Source organism: Eumetopias jubatus, unplaced genomic scaffold, assembly GCF_037043125.1.
Source record: "Eumetopias jubatus isolate StellerSeaLion01/CBP00866 unplaced genomic scaffold, mEumJub1_p1.0 scaffold_3, whole genome shotgun sequence".
In the NCBI taxonomy this organism is placed as follows: Eukaryota; Metazoa; Chordata; class Mammalia; order Carnivora; family Otariidae; genus Eumetopias; species Eumetopias jubatus.
Window position 1 is genome coordinate 37,103,175 of NW_028274809.1, and position 20,128 is coordinate 37,123,302.

Here is a 20,128-nt window from a genome sequence, read left to right on the forward strand (position 1 = left end):
TCCAGTACAGGGGCTTATTACTACCAGGAGTATTAACATAGGGGCCTGCCACCTTGCTCATTTCCTTGAACTTGTTCATGCAGTTGTAACTTGTTTACATCATGTGTACACTGTTCTTAAAGCCTCCTCAAATTAGCCAGTGTGAATGAGTCATTTGTATGCTGCTGGGACCCTGACGGACACACCTGTCCCCCCAGGTACTTCCTTCATTGCTTCCAATGTTTCAGCTTGCTTTTGCTTACCACTTACTGTAGGAACATTAAGGATAGAAAATACTGAGCCAGGAATGGTTTGCTTTGGGACCCCATAGCCTTTGCAGAGAAGGACCATCCTGCTTGAATAAGCTGCTCCTCTTAATCTGAGCTGGGCTGAAAAATTTTCAGGTATGTGACACTGATAAAAAAGAACTCCAGAATAAACAAAGCCAAAAGGACGAGAAAGGAGATGGCATTAGAATACACTGGGGCAAGAGCATGAATGTTCCCATACAGCCAAGGGAAATATTTTAATAACCATGGAAAAGCAGGAAAGGGACAGAAATACCGACAAATCAGATATGCCTTTGCTAACCTTGCTACAGAAGTGGTTTTTTTTTTTTTCCTTTTTATCTGTCTGTGATTTCTAATAACACATCCTTTAAATCCTAGAATAACTCCTTTTAGTATTCTCATATTGTACTTTAACTTAGGAATTCTACATCTATTATAAATGAAATTGGTTCATGTTTTCATTTTTATGATATCAGTCTCTGATTTGAGATTAGAGTTATGTTAAATTTAAAAATGACTTGGGAAGCCTTTTATTCTTTACATTCTGAAACAGCTCAACTAGAACAGGATTTCATTGTTCCGTGAGAGTTTATCTCTTGAAGATTTAAAAAAGTTTTGCTGATGAAGTCATTTTGGCTTGACAAATATTTTGATAATCATTGACCAATTTAGACATGTCATCTATAATAACTAATATAGTTAAGTTTTATGTTGCTTTGGTGATTTTGATTTTATTGGAAATATCCATTTTGCCGAGAATTTAATATCATCAATTTAGAGCTATATATGGCAGGTAGGTATGATGTTTAAATCTTCCTATCTCTTATTATATCCTCTTCTTTCTTCCCCATAATAATAATAAAGATATTAGCAACTGTCATAGTTATTACTATGACAAATAATACCATTTGCCAGGTGCCATGCTAACCACTGTACACACCTTACGTCCTTTAATCCTTACAACAGTTCTTAGATGTAGATGTTGTCATTTTCCCTTTTTTGGATGAGAACACTAAGACTTATATTATGATGGCTACATTTTTCTCCTCTGATGTATTAATATATAAAAGATAATAGCAGATCCCCTAACACTGAGACTCAAAGTCCCGCAGATCAGTATGGCAAGCATGCAATTCCATCCCGGCTGCCTAACATCTGAAACCACCCTCCTAACTCTCAACCTACATGTATCTGTGGTTATATTTCTTTACTTCTTTCCTATATTGGTCTTGCAAGAGGTTTGTCTATATTATAGACAGAGAGCTGATTCTTGACTTCATTAACAAATTCTACCTCTTCTCTTTTTAACAAATTCACTACTTATGGTTTTTCTCATCATACTTAGGTTTATCTTTGCCATCTTTTTTGTTTCTTGAATTTAACGGTAGGCATTTTAATTCTTCCTTGTTAAATGATAAAAGCATTTAAAACTATGAAATTTTCTCTGAGTATAACTAGTAAGAAATCTTAGTTTGAACCATCTGAAACTGACATCAGTCGTTGACAGTTTTTGACATAACAAAAACGATCATTTCATATGGTTCAACTTAATGCATAGTGTTACTGTCATAATTATTTTTCAATATTCTATCAGTACAGTTGATATGCTTTCTTGTTTCAAAGGTTATTTTAGATTGAAGATTTAAAATTTGTAATGGCTTGATTTTTTCCTCATTTTTCAAATAAAGAACATTTGAAATTATTTTCTAAAACATAACCCCATTGTTCTCCCTTTACTCAAAAATTTGCCCAGGTGATTCTATGGTGACATTCATTGCCCACCATTCTGCTTCTCAACATGGTGTGCCGCCTGTCTCTCCGCCCCTCGCACCGGGGGTGTCAGGCTGAACCCCCTTCCTCCACCACCTCTGGCTTTCCTCACATTCTTGCTTCCCTGTGAAGCATCCTCTCCCCTCATCTGCACTTGCTGAAAATCCTAATCTTTGAGAAAAAAAGCAAAGTCACTTCCTCCACAGACTCCCCTCATTCCCAACTTTTCCAACCAAATGATCTTGGTTAAATTATTTAATGCAGTCAATGAATTTCAGTGTACTCATTTGTAAAGTGGAGTTAATAATACTCCTTTTATAGGTTGCCATGGGGATTAAGTGATATAAAATGTCTCAGTCAGTAGGAGGATTCTTGGCATATAAGGTCAATTAACTTTTCCTGTGCAATACTCAGTGACTCCCTCAAACCACTATCACATTTCCTCCCTCTCCTCCTGCCGAACCTCATGTCAGAGTTGTCTACACTCATAGACTTCATTTCCTCAACTTTTCCCCATCCTCTGTCTACTGTAATTGAGCCTCCTGACCCTTTGCTCTACAGATGAACCACTTGCTAAACTTGCCAGTTTTCTTTTCCTTCTCATGTGTTCCCATGAGCCACCTCTCCCACCTCCTTGCCTTTGTCTTCCCAACACCAGTGCCTGGCTCTTCTCCTGACCATTCTTTCTCTCTCATTCAGTTGGCAACTATGGTTTTTCTCACCTGCTGAATACCAGAGTTCCTCCGGCTTCTGTTCCTAGTTCTTTTTCTCTTTTTACCACAAGTCGTGGGTCATTTTACACATTTATGTAGGCATTTATGTTGCTATTTCTAACTCTTTCCTTGAGCTTCAGACTCATTTTTCCAACTGCCTCAGTTTATTGTGGAACAACAGAACATCATGGTGAAGGCCACAGCTTGGAGTCATAGACAGCTTGGATCTTATCGTCTGAAAATGGGAGACGTACAGGATTACTGAGAGGTTAAATGAGATAATTCATGTAAAGAATTCTCACCTAATACTTCAGGTCTGTCTGTCTCTCTCTTCCTCACTCCTGTCTTCTATCTCTTTCACAGACATTGAACATCTACCCCTAAGTACAAACTGAAATTCATATTTTGCCCTTATATCTGTGCTTCTTCTGTATCAGTGAAGAGCAATATCATATAACCAAAAATCCAAGAAACTGTCTCTAAATTACTCCTCAGACTCAGTTGGTCACCTCTCTTCTGTCCTATTCTCTAACGTCTTCCATGTGTACCAGACCCCCACCCTCTCTTAGATGGTTCTAATAGGTTTCTAACACCCAACTGGCCTCTTCTTTCTTTCCCATTCAGTACCTCCTCTACACTGCTGCCTGAATTATAATTCTAAAATAGAAATGCAGTATGCTTTAAAGCCTTTTATAGCTCACCTTTGCTTAGGGTTTGTCATGCTCACAGGCCCTCAAAACATACCTTCCTTCAGTACTCTCTAGTTATTCATTCTTTAGCAACTGTTTTATCAGTTGGCCCATGATTGCAACAGAACTTACACGTCTTTGAGTTGTTTGAAAGTAAAAGCTCTAACTTTTCCTTATAGCTTCCAGCGAACCTGTTATAATGCTCTACAGATGATCACCTCACGAACATTGTTCTCAACCTGAATCCTGATGATAAACGCTACTATTATTATTTACTATGTGTCTCGTACTGTCTTATGTGCTTTGCATATATTATCTCATTTCATTCCTATGGAATAAATACTAGTTCTATGAAAATGAAGCACAAAGAGATTAAATAAGTTGTCCAAGGACCCGCAACTAGTAAGCAGAAGAGCTAGGATTTGAACCCAGGCAACTACAGAACCTGCCTTTTTAAATACTACATTATTCACATAATGCATATCAATACATGTTTGCTGAGTAAATGTTCAAAGGCTCAAAATGAAAGTAATTGTATTTCTTAAAAAATACATAAAACAAACTAAATGATGGGAATGAAAATGCTATTATTCAGCAATATATTAAAAAAGAGTTGGTTACATACTTATCACGTGCAAAACGATGCTGTAAGATGAAATGACAATGAATTTCCGGTGCTTTTCTTCCTGAGATGGACCTATTTTCCATGTTTCTCATTCTAAAAAACATGGAAAATTGAACCATTAGATAAATTTCTTCTGTGGTAATTTCTCAAAGTAAATAAGCCAACTAATTACATGTTTTCTGATTACTTGTCAGTTTTAATGCTGATAGCCTAAAAAGTAGTGTTTGAGATTAACAGTTCCCCAAACTTCTTCATGTTTTCTACCCCATCTTTTACCATGGGTGCGTTCTGTTCTTTCTCAAGGAGAAAAGCCAGTAAAGAAGATACCAGGGTAAAAATTAAAATTTCATAGAGATGTCTTGCAAATAAAAAGAGATATAATCCATTCCCATATAACGTCTGAAAGACTTGTAAGAAGAATAATTGGAGATATGAACTCAATGGCAAAATCCCCGGGTGCTGGCTTGAATTAACTAACTTTGTCTGAGTTGGCTAAGTTTAAATGTGCGTTTGTCAGCAAGTCCTTCCCGCCTTCCCCTTCTCCTATGACCCAGACTTCTTACTGGTCACACACATGCCTTAGTATTCTCAATATTGAAACCTATAGAATGAACATCTTACTCTTCTCTTTCTAAAATAATCCACTGTCACATATACTATCACTGAACTTTTATTGATGGCAGTACTATAGAACAAAAAAGTAACTTTAATAGCCTACGTAATTTATAGTATTGCATGCTCAAAGATCAAGGGACCTCATATAAAATAAGAACTTTATCAAGTGGGCTTGTTTTATGGAAAGCACTGTACCTTGAGAAGAGTACAAAGATCAGTCATGACCGTGGTCTGACTTGCACCGTAAAATTGTTGCTTCAATCATCATTGACCAATTACTGGTTTATTGTATTTTCTTTTTGTTTTTTTTTTATGGTAGAGAATGCAATTTTCCCACAATCAGTCCTTCAGCACAAATACAATAACAATTTGGAGAAAGAGAGAGGAAAAAGGAATCTTAGTTTTATCTGTACAAAGGGACCAATTAGAGTTCAGTTGTGCATACAGTTGTATTTCAATAGAGTATTCTAAAGATATCCTCCTATTGTAAATAGTTCTTATTAAAAAAAAAACAATCAAGAGAAAACTTGTTTTGACTGTGTGGTTTGGAAATATTACAATTCCTAGAGATTTTCTTTTTTTTATGCACAATAGATTTGCAGAGATGTAAGTATGATAAAGTAGCACATGGCACTGCTTATATTCCAGATAACTTTATTGTGGTCATTAGGAGCCCAGCCAGAGTTCTTGTTTAAAAGAAAAAAAAAGTTATCTCCATTAAAAAAAATTTCCCTTAAAAATTATTAGAGGTTTAATTTTAAAATCTAAGGGCTTACTTACTCACCATTTGAATAAAGAAACACGTCTATTTTAATCAGAGACGCTCTTTAATTTTTAATATAACACCTGTATTTTTTCCCATGCCTTATTTTAACTCCATACTGGAGAAGGGAGGCCCTTCCCGTATTCATAACTCACCCTATTTTGTAGGGAAAATGTGGTGAAGATGTAGCCCAGCAATGGTTTTATGTTTGCTTTACTAGTCCCTTCAGCACAGGTGTGATGCAGTGGGGATGTGGGTAACAGTATAATAGAGTTACTATTTAGCTAATCAAAACCTCAATGAGATACCACCTCACACCAGTCAGAATAACAAGTCAGGAAATGACAGATGTTGACAAGGATGTGGAGAAAGGGGAACCCTCTTACACTGTTGGTGGGAATGCAAGCTGGTGCAGCCGCTCTGGATAACTGTATGGAGGTTCCTCAAAAAGTTGCAAATAGAGCTACCCTACGATCCAGCAATTGCACTATTGGGTATCTACCCCAAAGATACAAATGTAGGGATGCGAAGGGGTACATGCACCCCGATGTTTATAGCAGCAATGTCCACAATAGCCAAACTATGGAAAGAGCCTAGATGTCCATCAACAGATGAATGGATAAAGAAAATGTGGTGTGTACACACACACACACACACACACACACACACACACACACACACACAATGGAATATTATACAGCCATCGAAAAATGAAATCTTGCCATTTGCAATGACATGGATGGAACTAGAGGGTATTATACCAAGTGAAATAAGTCAATCAGAGAAAGACAAGTATCATATGATCTCACTGATATGTGGAATTTGAGAAACAAGACAGGATCATAGGGGAAGGGAGGAAAAAATGAAATGGGATGAAAGCAGAGAGGGAGACAAACCACAAGAGACTCTTAATCTCCGGAAAGAAACTGAGGGTTGCTGGAGTGGTGGGGGGTGGGAGGGATGGGGCGGCTGGGTGATGGACACTGGGGAGGGTATGTGCTATGGTGAGCACTGTGAATTGTGTAAGACTGATGAATCACAGACCTGTACCCCTAAAACAAGTAATACATTATATGTTAATAAAAAAAGAAGAAGCTAAATAAAGCAATAAATGCCAAATTAGATGCTTTCTCCTTTCCATCCCTTCTCCTGGTACTTCTTCAGGGGTGTCAACAGCAACCCCAAGAAAAGTGGAAGGTTGTAATATAAAGGCTTAATAATACCTCTGGCTGAAAAGAAAGGAAAACAGACAAAAACAGAAAGAAAACTGGAAGACATATAATATTTATCTCTTCCTTGTAAACATTAAGATATGTCTAAACAAGTATACTTAATTATTTAGAGAATCTAATTTTATTTGCACATGTGTTTCCTTACACCAATGCTCACAGTTATATATAAAAAAATGCACCCACATAATGCTTTTCTATGTATTTCAGAGGACATTCTAATGTGGTATGTTGTGCACTCCCCCACAAAAATTGTCCTCACATAACTACTTTGTGGAAATGTAATTTTATCCTGATAGAAGATTATTCCATAGATATGATATGTGGGTGGATTGAAGCAGGCCGTATAATTATTTTTTAATAATAACTATAAATATAGGATAACTTAGGCTACAAGTTGAGACTAAAAATAGTGGGGGTAGGTAACTGAGAGTTTACTATTTTTAAAGTAACACTCTAAATATAATACAGAGTATCAAAATTTCAACTTGTTAGATTGCCATCTGTTAAAAGATACTGTCATTTTCTTTCTTTCTTTTTTAAATATGTAGGATTTTTATGTGGTATTGTCTATGAAGCCTGAAGCAGACTTTGAAAGGTTACATATGTATTGTAGAACGTTCCCATTTTTTCTAAGATAGAGCCCAAATGAGATAATAAGATTTGGCTTTCATAACAAAATGATAGAAAAGCAATACTCACACGCTAAAAAATCCAAGGAACTTAAAACATGTTTTCGTATGGTATATTTATTTTCTTCCTATATTTGCCTACATGTTTGTTAACTGATAAACTCTAATGATTCAAAATACGGCTCTATTTACATCTCTATCCACTTCCTTTCTTAAGCATTTTAGATAATTATTAAAGCAAGGCCACAAACTTCTCTTTGGCATCAGAAAATAGAATATTTTTAACCAAATAAAATACGCCCTATTAAATTATTATTTCTTCCATATAGATAAATGAGAAATTTAGTTTTAAGGAATTCTGCCTAGTGAATTAAGCCAAGTTGTGAAACTTCAAGCAAAACATAACAAAACAAAACAAAACAAAACGAGACAGGAAGTGGCTTCATCCTTTTGAATTTTATTTCTTCTAGAGAAGAGTATAAAATGTCCAAGTATAAAATGTCTCTGTACAAGAACACATCAGGGATATAGATTGTTATTGAATACATTTTGTTACAATTACCATTGAATAATTCATGCCACGCAGTGAAGTAGGAGGTTGTGGGTTATTTGTCACTGGTGGGCTACATTTCTCACAACTCACAAAGGACTTAAACAAGAAGGTTGACTCCATCGATACTTGGATTTCCGTTGCCTAGAAAGAACCCACCGCAGCTTCAGAAGGAATCACGACTGGACTTCTGCCATGATTGAGACCTACAAGATGTTAAAGGTTGTGGGGAGGTCTCCTCCGAGTTCTGTTTCATTTCATAAGCCTTTGGGTCTGACTTTAATTTTCTTCAGCTTGCCTTTGAGAGGCTGGAAACTACAAGATCTCCTTCACAAGTGTGTTCAGAATCTCTTTTAAACCCGCCCCAGCTTTATTTTCTTAAGTGACTTAATCAAAGGTAATTCGAGTTCACATTTTTCTATCAATGGTTGCATTTCAAGAGGTCTTATCTGATTTCCATCACCAATTACTGGCTTGCATTTCTTGTTTATATCCATCTTGAAGCTGACAAGGGCCCGGTTTGGTTTTGATGGGAAGTCAAGCCTCCATCTCATGTCAAATAGTCCCTAAAGCACATTTGTTCTGGTAAAATTATATCTCGGCAATGATGGGTTCTAATATGAAATGAGGATGTGGTGGCATGGGGTGGTCCCTGCCACTTTGTTTGAAAAATAAATTGTGAAACCTCAGTAGTAAATATTTGCCTGAGAGAACACGGTGGGAGGGAAATTACAGTGCTGGGGAATATTGCCATTAAGGGGACTGAAGTCAGAGGTTAACGTAACAGGAGTTGGTCTAGTCAGAAAGGTCAGAGCGGTTTGGCCCACTCAGTGGAGAGCTCCTAGATGACTTTTAACTATTTTTGGCAAGATAAACATCATATGTCGCTGCCTTTGGGAGCAAAGAACAAAGGTCAAAGACCCAGGGGGATTAACTTCTTAAAAAGAGATACAATATTTAACTTGGCTGCCCTCAAATGCCTTGGGTTTTCTGGCCAGCTTTCCTTAGCAGTGGAATTCCAGGTTTTGTTTAAGACAAATAGAGTGTCTTTCAGAAGTCAAGATCCTAACGCTGCAAGCATAATACCGCACGAAAACGGACACGTAGGTTCTAAGTTAAATTTTAGATTCATAGTTACTTAAGAGACACAGCGGTCCTATCTGTTGTGGGGTCGTGGGCCACGCCCCAGCACCCCTGCAGGTCATCTGCACCTTCCTGTGGTTCCTAGCACCCTGTTCTTCCCTCTGTTCCTTGTATCTGTCAAACTGCAGGGCTGTCTCTTCCCACGGACTTGGAGTTTCTTGAGCTTCTCTTGATCTATTTTACTGCTGAAATCATTTGCTTCAGAGAGTGATTCTGGAGCCCTATTCCCTTGGTTTGCTTCATTCTAGCTGTGTGACACTGGATAAGGTATTAAACCTCATCACACTTCAGTTTCCTTGAGCCAGCAGTGGCAATAAACAATAACAGTACCAACCTCATAGCTTAAAGTGGGACACGATCCCTGATTCACAATTCTGAAATTCAAAATAAACCCATCTGATGGCCTGAACTAATGTGGCCTGAACTAACATGAAAGGATTTATAGACTTTATCTCATTTAGCATACCTAGTCACACATTTCAGTACAGAAAAGTTGATGTGTTAGATCAGGGATGGTGCCCCAGACCCTCTGGGGATGTTATATACTCTATAGGTATTACATTGCTGTTTTAGAATCTTAAAAATTTTGAATTCTGAACCATATCTGACTCTAGAAGTTTCAGATTAGGAATTTCACTAACTGCCAAAATTGAGAGAAATCAATCAAAATTGAGAGACATCAATCAAAATCGGTTCGCTATAGTCCTTGTTATTTGGATCCTAACACCTGGGTCGATATCTGACACAAAGAAGGTGCTCAATAAATCCTAGTGCTGTTTATTTTAGAAACGAATGCTTATTGGTCACTTACAGAACACACGAGCCTCTTCACACCAAGGCTTGTAGAGGTCCAGGTACTTGTCCAAGGTCACACACTTAGGAGGTGACAGAGTTAGAATTCCAAAATGGGCCAGCTAATTCCAAAGTATACGCACTGGACTAGTTCACACACTGCTGGCCCTAAAACCCTGACCATCCACATCTCCTAGAATAAAGCTTTGGTTCTGCCATGAACGGAATCCGAATGCCCTGCGTCCAATGGCATTTTCAAGGTTGTGCTTTCCACTGAATTCTTTGCTATCACTAATAAAACCATGGACAAAACAATTAAATAGTGAGTATCCAAAAGAAAGATCAATGACATATTGTGTGTATGTGTGTGTCTAGATACTTAGCCACTGCTCAATTAAGATGCACTGAAATAAATAAAAGCATGTACTGCACAAGTTCTCTGTTGGTTCACCTTCTGTAAATCACTTCTCCAACCTAGGCGGGCAAATGTATGAATATTAAGGTTATTTAGTCTTCATCTTTTGTTATTAAGCCTTGAATATGTATAACACAAAAATAGCCTCAACATTATATCAGATTTGAGCCTTCACGGAAAAGACAGACTTGCTCATCGATTAATGGTATTCTTTATTATATAAGCATCGCACGAATTCTTTTTTTTTTTTTTTAAAGATTTCATTTATTTGAGAGAGAGAGCATGCAAGAGCATGAGCTGAGGGGAGGGGCAGGGAGAAGCAGACTCCCCTCTGAGCAGGGAGCCCAGGGCTCGATGCAGGGCTCGATCCCAGGACCCGAGATCATGACCTGAGCCGAAGGCAGATGCTTAACCAACTGAGCCACCTGGGCATCATACCAATTCTTTCAGGACAAAATTCCAGTGTATATATATGTAAACAATTATTTCCTCTTTTTAGTGCAATTAAAACACCTATCTGAAGCTTAAAAGAATGAGTTCACTTTTAAAATATATTACCTTTTATATTTTTTGAAATAGTACAGTGGTGATAAGGGGGAAGTAGCGAAAGACTTGCAAAAAAAAAAAAAAAACCCAGATCCACCCTGAGTTAACCACAGCCACACTCAGGCTCTTGTCCACCACATATCTGTTGGAAGCATGCTGTGTGTGATTATGATCATTAAACTTAAACTCGGTTTACTATTTTACATCTAAAACAGATTGTTTCCACTTAACTTATGTAATAGAGACCACTAGTAATAATTAGTCGGTGTGACAGACAGAGCTTAGGAGAGGGATGACAGCTGCTGAAAGACCCTGGTGTAGCCCACGTTATCAGTGTCACTGATCATACTAGGGCTCCCACTTTTTCATAATTCCCAGTACCCATATTCCTTGTGGTCACCCGTACAGACTCTGGCCTTGGTCATAGGACTGACTTTGATCAGTGAACGCTAGCGAGTTGATAAAAACAAAGGCTTGAAAAAGTACATTTCCAGGGCACCTGGGTGGCTCAGTCAGTTGGGCGTCTGCCTCCGGCTCAGGTCATGATCCCAGGGTCCTGGGATCGAGCCCTGTGTCCAGCTCCCTGCTCAGCGGGGAGCCTGCTTCTCCCTCTCCCCGCTGCTCAAGTTCTCACTCTCTCTCTCAAATAACTAAATAAAATCTTATAAAAAAAAGCACATTTCCATTGTCTCATGAACCTCTGGACCTCCCATCACCATGAAAGTATGTCCAAGCCACCCCACTGAAAGAATAGGAGAGGCATTTGGAAGAGAGCTAAGTCACTAAACTGAGGCCATCCCAGACCAGCCAGCTGCTGGAGCCAAGTCACCAGCTCACTGTAAATGCTTGAGCAAGGCTAGTTGGTATCACCCGAGCCCAGCCAGAGAGCAGACCTGCTAAGTCAACCCATAGACTCAAGAACTAACAAGCAGTTGCTGTTTTAAGCCACTATGTTTTGGAGTGGTTTGTATTACAGTAATAACTATCAGAATTTGCTCTGCTGTGTCTCATTTCCTCGGTCCATTGGAACAGATGAGACAGAATTTCAGTCCAGTTTTGAAATTCTATACTAATTCTTCATATTAATTTTACATGTCCAAAGAATTATAGAGTTTATATTTCCATATTATTATCATGAGTAGCAATGTATCGTCATGACCCACAAGCATTTATTGAACATACACATGTTTGGCTTTAAATGGGACTAAGTAAGATTCGTCAAAGTAAAGAAATCCTCCACCATCTAGAGCAGAAGTTGGCAAACTTTTCCTGTAAAAGGCCAGATAGCAAATAGTTTAGGTTTTGTGGGCCATAGGGTCTCAGTCACACCTACACAGCTCTGTCACTGCAGCACAAATGTGACCATAGACAATGTGTAAATAATTGGGCATGGCCGTGTTCCAATAAAAAATCATTTACAAAAATAGATGGCAGACTAAATTTGGCCCATGGTAGTAGTTTGCCAATCACTTGTCAAGAAACCCTGAAACCAGACAACTCTACTATTGTTATATATACAGAGCAGCAAATCAGCATAAGCATTTCATTTTTTTTTTTATTGTGGTAAAAAAACACACAACATGAGATATACCCTCTTAATAAATGTTTAAGTATATAGTATAGTATTATTAACTATATGCACATTTTTCTACAGCAGATTTCTAGAACTTTTTCATCTTGCATGACTGAAACTCTATACTTATTGGACAGGAACTCCTCATTTCCCTCTTCCCCAGTCCCTGGAAACCACCATTCTGCTTTCTGCTTCTAGGAGTTTCACTACTTTCGATATCTCTTATCGGTGGAGTCATACAGTATTTTTCCTTCTATGAATAGCTTCATTTAGCGTAATGTCCTTAAAGTTCATTCATGGGGTAGCCTGTGACAGAATTTTCTTCTTTTTAAAGGATGGATATTCTATTGTACGTATATACAAAGTTTTCTTTATCCATTCATCTGTCAATGGACATTTAGGATGCTTCTACCTCTTGCATATTGCACATGAGACTGTAATGAACATAGGAGCTCAAGTATTTCTTTAAGAACCTGTTTTCAATTCCTTCAGATAAATACCCAGAAGTAGGATTGTTGCAGCATCATAAGGCAGTTCTTTTTTTTTTTTTTTTAGGGAATCTCCATACTGCTTTCCATTGCGGCTACACCATGTTACAACTGCACGTTTTTTTTTTTTTTTTTTAAGATTTTATTCATTTATTTGACAGAGAGAGACACAGCGAGAGGGGGAACACCAGCAGGGGGAGTGGGAGAGGGAGAAGCTGGCTTCCCGCGGAGCAGGGAGCCCGACGCGGGGCTCGATCCCAGGACCCTGGGATCATGACCTGAGCCGAAGGCAGATGCTTAAAGACTGAGCCACCCAGGCACCCCTCATTCTCACTTTTGTTTTTTTGTTTTATAATGGCTATCCTAGCAAGATGATATCTTCTTGTGGTTTTGATTTGCATTTCCCTGATGATTAGTGATGTCGTCCATCTTCTCAAACTTCTGTCGGCCATTTGAATATCTTCTTCTTCTTCTTCTTTTTTTTTTTTTTCAAAAACATGAAGCTCAAACTCACAACTGGGAGAGCAAGACCTGAGCTGAGATCAAGAGTCAGACACTTAACCCATTGAGTCACCCAGGCGCCCCAGGCCATTTGTATATCTTCTTTGGGAAAAAAATGTCTACTTAAGTCCTTTGCCCATTTTTTAAATTGAGTTATTTGTATTTTTGGTATTGAGTCATTTGAGTTTCTTATATATTTTAGATATGAATCTCTAATCAGATAGATGGTTTGCAAATATTTTCTCCTGATTCACGGGTTGTATTTTCATTTTGTTGATTGTTTCCTTTACTGTGCAGAAGACTTTTAGTTTGATGTAATCTCACTTGTTTATTGTGCTTTTGTTGCCTGAGCTTCTGGTAACAGATCTAAAAAATTAATGCTGGGCCACCTAGGTGGCTCAGTCAGTTAAGCATCTGCCTTCAGTTCAGGTCATGATCTTGGGGTCCTAGGATCAAGCCCCATGTTGGACTCCCTGCTCAGTGGGGAGCCTGCTTCTCCCTCTGCCCCTCCCCCCACTCGTGCTCGCTCTCCCCTTCTCTCTCTCTCAAATAAATAAATCTTTAAAATAAATAAATAAATAAATAAATAATCAATGCAAAGCCAGGCCAATGTCAAGATTTTTCTTCTAGGAGTTTTATATTGTCGGTCCTACATTTAAATCTTTAATTCATTTTTGGTTGATTTTGTGTATGGCATAAGGGTCCAATTTCATTCTTTTTCATGTGGATATGCAGTTTTCCCAACACCATTTATTGAAGAGACTATTCTTTCCCCATTGTATATTCTTGGCTCCTTTGTCATAAATTAATGGACCATATATGCGTTGGTTTATTTCTAGGCTTTCAATTGTGTTCTCTTGGTTTATGTGTATGTTTTTATACCAGTACCATACTCTTTTGATTACTGTGGTTTTGTAATATAATTGAAATCAGGAAATGTGCTTCTTCCCTCTCTTTTCTTCTTTCTTAAGATTACTTTGGCTATTCAGGGTCTTTTGTGGTTCCATATGAATTTTAGGATTTTTTTTTCTATTTCTGTGAAAAATGTCATTAGAATTCAGATAGGGATTTCATTTAAAGTACATATCCTTGGTAACTCAACACCCCCAAAAAACAAAAAAATCCAGTCAAGAAATGGACAGAAGACATGAACAGACATTTCTCTAAAGAAGACATACAAATGGCCAACAGACACATGAAAAGATACTCAACATCACTCATCATCAGCAAAATACAAATCAAAACCAGTGAGATACCACCTCACATCTGTCAGAATGGCTAAAATTAACAACACAGGAAACAACAGATGTTGGCACAGATGAGGAGAAAGGGGAACACTCATGTACTATTGGTGGGAATGCAGACTGCGGCAGCCACTCTGGAAAACAGTACAGAAGTTCCTCAAAAAGTTGAAAACAGAGCCACCCTATGACCCAGCAACTGCACTATTAGGTATTTATCCAAAGGATACAAAAATGCTGATTCACTGGGGCACATACTCCCCAATGTTTATAGGAGAAATATCCACAATATTCAAAATATGTCTATCGACAGATGAATGGATAAAGAAGATGTGGTGTGTGTGTGTGTGTGTGTGTGTGTGTGTGTGTGTGTCCCCATATATATCATGGACTATTACTCAGCCACCAAAAATAATGAAATCTTGCCATTTTCAATGACATGGATAGAACTAGAGGGTATTCAGCTAAGCTAAATAAGTCAGTCAGAGAAAAACCAATACCATATGATTTCATTTATACGGGGAATTTAAGAAGCAAAACAGATGGACATAGGGAAAGGGAAGGAAAAGTAAAATAAGATAACAACCGAGAGGGAGGTAAACCATAAGAGACTCTTAACTATAGGGAACAAACTGAGGGTTGTTGGAGGGGAGGTGGGTGGGGGGATGGGGTAACTGGGTGATGGGCATTAAGGAGGGCATCTGATATAAGGAGCACTGGGTGTTATATGCAACTGATAAATCACTAAATTCTACCCTGAAACTAATAATATACTATATGTTAACTAAATTGAATTTAAATTAAAAAAAAAAACCTGAAAAGAAAAGAAAAAAGAAAAAAAAAGTACATATCCCTGGGGTGCCTGGGTGGCTCAGTTGGTTAATCGCCTGACTCTTGATTTCAGCTCAGGTCATGATCTCCCAGTTGTGAGTGTCATGAGATTGAGCCCTGCGTCAGGCTCCACATGGCTATGGAGCCTGCTTAAGATTCTCTCACTCCTCTCCCTCACCCCACCCATCCCTCCCTCGCTAAAAAAAAAAAAAAAAAAAAGTAACAACAAATTTAAAAAAATAAAGTATATATCCCTTTGGGAAGTATGAACAATATTAATTCTTCTAACCCATGAACTCAGAATATCTTTCCATTTATTTGTACACTCTCAATTTCCTTCATCAATGTTTTATAGTTTTCAGCGTATAGATCTGTTCATGGGATTGATGTTCTTATGTTGAACTATCCTTGCATCTTAGTAATAAATCCCCCTGGTGATGATTTCTGATCCTTTTCATGTGCTATTGGATTCTGTTTGCTGGTATTTTCTTGAAATTTTTGCACCTGTGTTTATCAGAGAAATGACGTGAAGTTGGGGGTATTTCTCCCACTTGTTCCATGCTGACCCCGGAGGAACCATGCTGAGTAATACAACCAGCACAAATCTTTGCCTTTAGTCTCAGCAGCCTCCTACCTGGGGCCCTTTCTTGTCAGTGCTTAGATTTAGGCAAGATAGAAATTAGTTCCTTGGGCAGCCCCCAGAAAATTCTGCACGTTATATTTGGGTTTTAGTTTTCTCCTTCCCTCCCTATGGAGAAGTCAGGAATGGGGCGTTTTGTCATAATTGTGCCACACTGAGCTAAGGGAGGGATGGTGGTGAGTGAGGGACACAAACTGTCCTGTTAGCTTCACCCTGGATGCATGCTCATGTGGGGTGCAGGAACCTCTTGTTTCCTGGATTTCTCATGAAGGGAGTTGATCGATGTATTGTTAAATGGGTGTTTTCATGTGAGGATGGAGAGTCCAAGGCTTCCTCTTCTATTATTTCAACATCACCGCTCTGTTTTATGTGTTTTTAACAGAAGTCACATTGCTTGTTTGAGGTTTTCACTGAGCAGAAATGTGTTGTAAGTAAAATGAAAGCGTAGGAACAGGGACAGTCATAGGGATAAGAAAAAGAGAATAATAGATACAGATAGGACAGTACAAATCACGGATGATCCTTCCCCACGTGATGTCATGCAGTTGCAAACCACCTAATTTTATTCATAATAATGTTTTAAAAATCTTTAATTTAAATAGAGGATCAACAAATATTCATGTAAATAGCATAATGATTTTCAATACTGACTTTTAAAAAACCCTCATTAGTGACAAACTATCAATTTGCAATCATATTTCACATTCATCTTGTCCATATGCTACAATGAGCATAGCTTCCATTTGTGTTCAATAAAGGTTTGATAAATGAGAAAAGAATTCCACTATTTTTTGGAAGACACAATAAGAAAGAAGACTCCGCTCTCATTTTTTTGATGAACTCCAAAAGAGACCAGTCATTCCACTGGCAAGTTCGAAGTAAAACTAAGTATCCACTGAAACTTTGCTTAATTTTGGACAGAAAGCAGCATCATATTTGATATTTAAAACTGTCTCTAATAGATATAACACAAGACCTCGCCAAAAAAAAGCTTTTCTATATATGTTATCAATAAGCAATTAGAAATTTTAATAGGAAAAAAAATCACAGTCTCAGTTGCCACACAAAGTATCATGATACAAAAGATATAATCATAGAATATCTACATAGTCCTTAAGGACAAAGATGCTGGAGCCAGCATGCCTGGGTGTGAATCCACTGCTTACTAGCCGTGTGACCCTCCACAACTTTTCAAATGCTTCTCCCTTTCCTCATGTGTTAGAAGTGCACACGATAATACGAACTACTGCAGAGCAGCTGAATGGACTAAATGAGCAAATATGTGTAAAGCTGGTGGAAAAGTGCCTGGCAAAAAGTAAGTGCTATCTTTGGGTTAGTTTATCATTCATTATTGCTATTATTTCATAAAGAATTACAAAATGGTAATGAGGGACATACTATACAATAGATGGAAATAGAAATAAATACCATGTTCCAGGACAGATAAAGTTAAATTCAAATTAGCTTAGATAATAAGTTAGAAATAGAATAGGGCATCTGGGCAGCTCAGTCAGTTAAGCCTCTGACTCTTGATTTCAGCTCAGGTCCTGATCTCAGGGTCGTGAGATCGAGCCCTGTCGGGCTTCACACTCAGTGTGGAGCCTGCTTGGGATTCTCTTTCTCTCTGTTGCCCCTTCCCCCCACTTGCACTCTCTCTCTCAAAAAAAGAAAGAAAAAAAGAAAGAAAGAAAGAAAGAAAGAAAGAAAGAAAGAAAGAAAGAAAGAAAGAAAGAAAGAAAGAAAGAAAGGAAGGAAGGAAGGAAGAGATTAGAAAGAACAACAGAAGAAAATGAATAATGTGTACTTGAATGAAATAATTCAAATGAATCTAAGATTTAAAAAATTAATCTATAAATTTAATGCAGTTCCAATCATAATTCCAATTTGGTTTTACAGAACTTGATAAGTGGATTACTAAGTTAACTTGGAAGAGAATTTTGGAAAAACCTTTGGAAAAATCCCCAGTTATAATGATAATGCCCTGACAGGTATTAAAATATACTATAAAACTATTTCAATTAAAAACATGTGGTATTCGTAGAAGACTAGATAAGCATTAATAGAACAGAATAGAGAGCAAAGAATTACACTCATCATATGTGGGAGTTTAGCATGTGATATGCTGGCATTTTAAATAATTAAGGAAAAGATATACTACTTAATAACTGGTATTAGACATGGCTCTTTATATGGGGGAAGTAAGACAGATTTCTCTCTCACACCAAAAAACCTCACATTTTATCTTACAGAAACATAACTTTCAGATGGATTCAAGAGTTACACATTTAAAATTTACCAAAAATAGAAAAGTATTAATATATATTATTCAACATAAAGGAAAAACCCAGTTCTTCCCACTGTTTCTCTCCTGTGTGTCTCCTTTACTACTCACAGAGAACACTTCATCTGTGACACTGGCGGTCACCAAATGTGTTGGGGTTTTTCCCCACATCAAGCAACTCTCTATACCACCAGCTTGGTGTCCTATAATTGAATTCCATTCTCACACTACCTGAAGACAGTGTCAGATTTCCCGGGTAAGGGCTTGGTCCTACAAGACTGACTCCCCCTGCTCCCAGTCCCCACTACAGAACCCCATGTTTCTGACCAATTGGCTATAGATTGGAGGCTCCAATGCCACCCCCCACCCTTGCTCCTTCTATTCAATTAATTTGCTAGAATGGCTCACAGAACTCAGGGAAACACATTTAGCAGTTTACTAAAGAATTTGATCAAGAATACAGATGAACAGCCATATGAAGAGATACATAGAGAAAGAAGGTCTGGGAGAGTCCCCAGTACAGGAGCTTCTGTCTCTGTGGAGTTGGGGTACATCATCCTTCCAGTGTGGATTTACCAACTTAGCAGCTCTCTGAACCCCATCTTATTGGGATTTTATGGAGGCTTCCCCACTGCATTATCAATTATTAACTCAATTACCAGTCCCTCCCGTTAGGAGGATGAGGCTGAAAATCTCTCGCTTCTAAACATGACTTCGTCTTTCTGGTCACCAGCCCCCATCCAGGAACCCACCCCCACTGTCACCTCATTAGAACAAAAGATGCTCCTAGAATTCTTATCACTTAGGAATTCACAGAGTTTTAGGAGCCCTGTGTCAGGGATGGGGTCGAAGTAAATATTAGAACAATAGATGCTCCTAGTTCTCTTATCACTTAGGAATTTACAAGGGTTTTAAGAGCTCTGTGCCAGGAACCAGGGGCAGAAGCCAATATTTGTATTTTCTGTTATCTCACAACAGAACACAAAATGCAGAAGCCATTAAAAATAATGTTATCTTTTTAAAAACATTAAAATGTAAAGCTTTTATAATAAAAAACAAATTAAACAGGTAAAAGAATAGGATAAATTGTTTCACATATGATTCAAATGATTAATATCTAGAATATTAGATCATAAAAATCAATTTAAAGAGAAAAAACAAATATAAACATGATCCATGAAAAGATGCCCAACCTCATTCTTAATCAGAGAAATGCAAAATTGAAAAAAAGTGATTATTTTTTGCCTATCAGAGTACATGAAATTCAAAAGTTGTAACATTCTACCTAGCTGGTAATGCCCAATTGCACCCCCGAGAGAAATGTAATTTTAAAAAAAATTGTAACTTTTAAGAAGTTGTAAGAACTGGTTTGGTTACAGTGCAGGATATAGGGGAGGTTGTGAAGACACTTATACTCATTTTTGGTGAAAATGCAAATTTCTAAAGCATTTTGGAGAGCATTTCAGGGGTTTCTAAAAAATAATATTGATACCATTTGATCTAGCAATTCCATTTCTAAGAATCTATGTTATAGGCAGGCATATAAAAGCAGATAGACAGACAGACAGACACACACACACACACACACACACACACACAGATGCTCATTACATTACACTCATTGCAAAAAAAAAAAAAAAAGGAAAGGAAAGGAAAAGAGCTAAAGTTCCATCTATAGGAAAAGAGGCAAATAAATTACTTCCAGGGTCTAGAATACTATGCAGCATTTGAAATGAATATGATAGATCTTTATGGAGTGATCTGGAAAGATATAAGATATATTATTACATGAAAAGAGGACACTGGAGTAAAAAATAATAAT